This window comes from Phoenix dactylifera, chromosome 1, assembly GCF_009389715.1.
Source record: "Phoenix dactylifera cultivar Barhee BC4 chromosome 1, palm_55x_up_171113_PBpolish2nd_filt_p, whole genome shotgun sequence".
Lineage (NCBI taxonomy): Eukaryota > Viridiplantae > Streptophyta > Magnoliopsida > Arecales > Arecaceae > Phoenix > Phoenix dactylifera.
The window spans coordinates 9,460,165-9,466,923 of NC_052392.1; the positions used below are offsets into that span (position 1 = coordinate 9,460,165).

Consider the following 6,759-nt stretch of genomic DNA (forward strand, 5'->3'; position numbering starts at 1 on the left):
ACGGGCAATATATGAAGATGACCCCCCCCCCCTTCCTAGTCTTCACATGTTAAATGTGTGGCCTAGATGGAAATCAGAGGAACATCAGAGATCGGAATAGTTCTCTAGATTAATTGGTGGTCTGAGATTTATTATGAAACATGAAGATCATGAACAGAGACTCTGCAGCCAACCACTACTGAGCTGGTCAGGCAGCAACCTTATTCAGCGAAAGGTAATTTGTTTGATGCCTTGGTGGTTTTGCCCAGTTCCAGGGGCTTTTGGGGTCTCTGCAGAAGATATTGGAGCACACATTGGATGTCTGTGTTTCCACGGACAACGTGACAGGAAGTCTGCATGTGGTGGGCTCGAGGCACAATGAAGGCTCGTAGTAGCATGCATACAACTGATAACTGTCGACAGTTCAGTTAAGCATGACACAATTTGATTGAAAATGGCCTAATTATAGATCTATTGCATAGTGATAGCAACGCTTTAACCATTTAACCTATTTAATTTATTTCAACCCATTGTACTCATCTCAATTTTTAACTTACTTAATAAACAGTTCGAGTTTGGATTGACTGCGTAATCTTATATCCGACCCGATCCATATCTTATCGGACCAGAGAACCACCTCTAGTATTGAGGCTGGATCAGTTTAATTGAGCCATAATGTGCTGGCGAAGTTAACAAGGCTCCAACAGCAAAATGGCACAGATTACGCTCGCCACAAAGCGAAAACTTTATTTCCGCAACAGCAAGGCCTTTGTGATCGGCGTGGCGAGGTTTTATTTCTTGATTTCCAATTTTTTTAAAGAATGTAGCAACTTCAAAGTGTACACACTTGAGATGGATATCCCATTGATCAAACCACCTGCGCCTCACTCACCTGATCACCTGGAATAATTGAAAGTCACAGTGCTCTGCTCTCCCAGCAACCAAGAAATTTCCCATCCTCTGATCAAAGTGAAAGCTTTATCTCCACAACAGCCTTCCACCTTCTTAGCCAGCGGATATAACAAAAGACAACCCAATCTATCCTATTACACACTAATATATCAGAGACAGAATAGATGGTTTTAAACAAATTATGTACACATCTCCACTTGTCGCCATTGGTTGCAAGTAAACAAAACCCATGCGCACCTCTATTATATTCAGCTCTTCCCGTCACTGAGGACAAGAGGATGGCATGCATGGGGGTATTGGGGTGATAGGGGATGATAGTTCACCATCCACATGACATGATCTGTAGGCAGACCTCTTTGTCCCTTATACATCCTAGTTTTTGTTCCAACATGGATGCTATGCTGGGCCTCCATCGGAATTTGTTGCATGGTGGCCGAATGTAGCAGCCAAACTACAACAGACAAGAGAAGCAAAGAAATGAAGGGAAGGGAAGAAGATGACATGCCAAAGAAAGCATCCAATCTACAATGCAAAACGGAAGCAAGGGAAAAGGAGATGTTGAAGCCAAGCCAAAAGCAACAAAAGCTGTACCCCATCTTACCTTCCCATTCCCACCCACCATCACCATCAACCATTCCATTCCATTTATGCGACAACATGCCCGCATCTCATTCACATGAACAAACCAACGCTAGGGAACGAAAGGAGAAGACAAGGTAGAATTTTTTTCTAAAAAAAAGAACAAAAGCCACCAAATATATATATATATATATATAAAATGTAGACAAGAAAACCCAAAAAAAAAAAAAAAGTGATTGAGCCTATTACGCCAATATCCCAGTTCCACAAGCGAACATACACCTCAAAACCACGACACCACCTCATCACCTTGTGTATGCAGCCTTCCACCACCACCACCACCACCACCACCGCCAGTAGCCCACCATCATCTCCTCCTTTGCCACCGCCACCGCCATCGACGCCTTCGCGCCTTCTCTCGTGCCGAGGGAACCAAATGCCTCGCGTTTGAGACCAAAGCTTTAATCTTCCTCTCTTTCTCTAGCTTGGCCGTAGAGGCCGGCCTCCCTTTTTAAGGAGGAGACACCTTCTCCCCTCTTCCTTTCTCTTCACTCTTCTCATTCTCCTGGAGAGAAAAAGAAAGAAACAAAAGCAAGGGCATGCAGTAAATCTCTCTCCTCTTCTTTTCCCCCTCTTTTATAACTCCTCAATATTTACCAACCCCGGTTTTAAGTGTACTTCTTCCCCTCCTCCCCTCCCGCCTCTTCCCCTACTCTTCCCTCCATCCCACACGCAATAGCTCCCCAGCCTGAAATATTCGTACCCAGCCACCTCAAAATGACGGGAATGCCCCTCCTGCTACCTCCCACGAGACGATGGCGCGGCTAGGAAGAGCCGGTCCGAACCGAGGGTAATTCGGGGACGCGGCGACCAAGAAACGTACTCCCCGGGTTTCACGTACCCATAGCGGAAGCTCCGGCCGCTCCTCCACGACCTAAGAGCGGCACGCCACCACTGAGAGCCGCTGAGAGATTAAAAAAATGTACATATAAACTAAATTTTTAAAAAAAAGGCAGCAGCAAGGCCAAGAAGGAGTTAAAAAAAAGGGACTCGGGACTTTCTCCCCCTCCCTTCCCATTCTCCTGCATTGCTCCATTAATAAGAGCGGGGGAGGCGAGTATTTAATGGCCCCATTAATTTTCGTGACATTTTGATCTTATTTTATCCCATACTTTATAATATTTTAACATTTGAAAGAAGAGAAAAGAGGAAAAAAATAAGTAAATTATAATTGAAAACGACCTGGGGGCAAGAGTTCTCGATGTATCCAGCAGCGCTGCTGCAGCCGCTGCCGCTCCCATGTGCCTGGCCTCTGGCGACCAGAAACCAACAACGCTACGAAGAGATCTCCCCCCCAGACGGGACCACCGACACGTCACCTCCTTACCATGATTACCAAATTACCCTTCGAGACCGCAGCGGCGGTAAGGGCAACCCGGTCATTTGGGATGGCGAGCAGCAGCTTCGTAGAGCAAAACCGGGAAGCAAAGACCATAGTAGAAGAGGGTTGGTGGGAGTTGGAAGAGATGGATATGGGAGAGTGTGAACAAGGGTTCTGAGGCTGAAGCTTGGAATCGAGCTTCGAGACCACTAACATGGACCGGACATGGAATGTTTGAGGAAACGACCGAGATTTTTATCTTATATATTCTCGGAAACAAATATAAATAGCAGCCAAAAGGAAAGAGTAGTTTAAAAGAAAATCAGAATGAAGGGATCAGCAAGGAAGGATCTAATCTAAATCCTTGTTATTTATTTTATTTATTTTTTAAGTTGGAAAGAGGAGATCTTTTGGGAGGGATATGGTTATGTTTCATGAGAAGAGGAGGGGAGGTGATGAGTAGAGCACAGAAATCCAGGAAAGCTGCGGAGAGAAAGGAGAGGGAGCGGCTTAAAGGAGGATTACTGATAGATGGATAGATAGATAGATAGCCTGCTTACCTTTCTTCCTTGCAATCTTTTTTTTTTTTTTCTTCTTCTTCTTCTCTGCTGTTTGCCTCCCTGCAGAACCGACTCTACTCCCGCCAAGAATATATCTCAGACCTCTTTGGACCGATCGAAGCAGCTCTCTCAACCCCCTCGATCAATCGCACTCCCGCCCAAACCCAGAACCCTCCTTTGTACTGCTGCTTCCTCTCGCTACTCCACATGGGAAGCAGGGAGGGAGGGAGAGAGAGAGAGAGAGAGAGAGAGAGAGAGGGAGGGAGTTTGAGTGCCCTTGGGTTTTTTTGAAGGAGACGAGCCCTCGAAAAACGAGAGTGGGAGGTCTCTTTCTCTGGGAACGGTGTGACGGCTCTTACTGTGGACTGGAGTGAGAGGACCGTGGAGGGGTAAAAGTGTCAAGAAGAGACGACATCTTTTTTATTTTTTTAAATAACATTTTATCTGGGAAAAACTTAAATAGGTGGCGTTGAACGGCCACTAATAAATGAGCCTAGAGGTTGATACTAATCGCGTGTATGCCACTGCGACTGGGAGCTGCGACAGTTTATTAACTGGAGGCTGGAGCCGTCTCAGCCTTGGTGTTGACCGTTTGACCGAGATTCCCGTCACCTTCGAGTAGATTTACCTGGACCTGGTTCGTGGTTGCCACTTGCACGGGCGGTGCACCGTTCTCCACGTAATGTATCGGGTGAGTCGATGTTCTTGGTACCTCTTGGGAGGTCATGCGCTGCGCTTCCATTTCTGCTCCTCGGCAGCGGGGCTCAGCCATCGCCAGACTCCCCTGTCCACCGTTCGGATAAATGCGGCCTTGAAAAAAAAAAAAAAAAGCATCCTCCCATTCTGACGTGGCAGGCTTGAATTGGAGGATGAAGTGGGACCACCTTGGGCGGGGATATTCACGTGCACCGCAAAGAGCTGACCCAGGGACAGGACTCCAAGTCACCCATGTCGACCGGACAAAATTATATCCTATACTACGTACACAATAATTAGATTTTCTTCGTTCCTATAAATCATTCATGATGGGCTGATTAGCATGGTTCACGATCATACATCATATGCGGTGTAGGATATAATTTTTTCAGAGATAATCCCACATGGCTGAATTATCTCTTGAGCATCTATTTGTTGAATTCAGTTCACTTTCTTTGTAGTCGGATCAACATGTTTTGTACAAGTCATGTTTTAAAATTTCTCTCAATTTAATATTTCTTTTAAGGAGAAATGGAGAAAAACCCACCACATAGTAATTACCTAAGTCTTCTTATTTCACCTAAAATGTGCACCATATTTTTGCCATATACATTACTTCCTACCCATTTTTATCCTTAGGATTTAATAGCATGCTTTTATATGGAGAAAGTGGAGATCTACTTTGTTATGTAAAAGATAACCTCAAGAGGTTGTAGATAATTCTTACAATATAGCACATTCTTATTTTACCTAAAATGTGCACCATATTTTTGCCATATACATTACTTCCTACCCATTTTTATCCTTAGGATTTAATAACATATTTTTATATGGAGAAAGTGGAGATTTACGTTGCTCAGTAAAAGATAACTTCAAGGGGTTGTAGATAATTCTTGCAATATAGCACATCCTTATTTCATCTAAAATGTGCACCATATTTTTGCCATATACATTACTTCCTACCCATTTTTATCCTTAGGATTTAATAGCGTGCTTTTATATGGAGAAAGTGGAGACCTACTTTGTTATGTAAAAGATAACCTCAAGAGGTTGTAGATAATTCTTACAATATAGTATACTCTCATTTCACCTAAAATGTCCACCATAGTTTTGCCATATACATTTCTTCCTACCCATTTTATCCTTAGGATTTAATAGCATGCTTTTATATGGAGAAAATGGAGATCTATTTTGCTTTGTAAAAGATAACTTCAAGGGGTTGTAGATAATTCTTGCAATATAGCACATTCTTATTTCACCCAAAATGTGTACCATAGTTTTTCCATATACATTACTTCCTATCCATTTTTATCCTTAGGATTTAATAGCGTGCTTTTATATGGAGAAAGAGGAGATCTATTTTGCTCTTAAAAAATAACCTCAAGGGGTTGTACATAATTCTTGCAATATAGTACCTTCTAATTATTTCATCTAAAATGTGTACCATATCTTTGCCATATACATTACTTCCTACCTATTTTTATCCTTAGGATTTACTAGCGTGCTTTTATATGGAGAGAGTGGAGATCTACTTTGCTCTGTAAAAGATAACCTCAAAGGATTGCAGATAATTCTTGCAATACATTCTTATTTCACCTAAAATATGCACTATATTTTTGCGATATGCATTACTTCCTGCCCATTTTTATCCTTAATTAGGATTTAATAGCATGCTTTTATATGGAGAAAGTGGAGATCTATTTTGCCTTGTAAAAGATAACCTCAAGGGGATATAGATAATTCTTGCAATATAGCACATTCTTATTTCACCTAAAATGTGCACCATATTTTTGCCATATACGTTACTTCCTACCCATTTTTATCTTTAGGATTTAATGGCGTGCTTTTATATGGAGAAAGTAAAGATCTACTTTGCCCTGTAAAAGATAACCTCAAGGGGTTGTAGATAATTCTTACAATATAGCACATTCTTATTTTACCTAAAATGTGCACCATTGTTTTTCCATATACGTTACTTCCTACCCATTTTTATCCTTAGGATTTAATAGCGTGCTTTTATATGGAGAAAGAGGAGATCTATTTTGCTCTGTAAAAAATAACCTCAAGGGGTTGTAAATAATTCTTGCAATATAGTACATTCTTATTTCATCTAAAATGTGTACCATATTTTTGCCATATACATTACTTCCTACCCATTTTTATCCTTAGGCTTTAATAGCGTGCTTTTATATGGAGAAAGTGGAGACATACTTTGTTATGTAAAAGATAACCTCAACAGGTTGTAGATAATTCTTACAATATAGTATATTCTCATTTCACCTAAAATATCCACCATAGTTTTGCCATATACATTTCTTCCTACCCATTTTATCCTTAGGATTTAATAGCATGCTTTTATATGGAGAAAATGGAGATCTATTTTGCTTTGTAAAAGATAACTTCAAGGGGTTGTAGATAATTCTTGCAATATAGCATATTCTTATTTCACCTAAAATGTGCACCATAGTTTTTCCATATACATTACTTCCTACCCATTTTTATCCTTAGGATTTAATAGCGTGCTTTTATATGGAGAAAGAAGAGATCTATTTTGCTCTATAAAAAATAACCTCAAAGGGTTGTAAATAATTCTTGCAATATAGTACACTCTTATTTCATCTAAAATGTACACCATATTTTTGCCATATACAT

The 6,759-nt window shown here is 41.1% G+C and overlaps 1 long non-coding RNA gene across 2 annotated transcripts; it reads right to left on the reverse strand.

The window, feature by feature from the left end:
- Nucleotides 1–728: 728 nt before the first annotated feature.
- On the reverse strand, nt 729–3,750 carry LOC120110549. 2 transcript variants are annotated; one of them, XR_005511666.1, is made up of 2 exons: nt 3,412–3,750; nt 729–2,434 (listed from the first exon to the last, which is right to left on the reverse strand). It is a non-coding gene; the product is annotated as an uncharacterized LOC120110549 (long non-coding RNA). The 2 variants fall into 2 exon arrangements; XR_005511668.1 differs by having other exon boundaries at nt 2,713–3,750.
- Nucleotides 3,751–6,759: the final 3,009 nt, after the last annotated feature.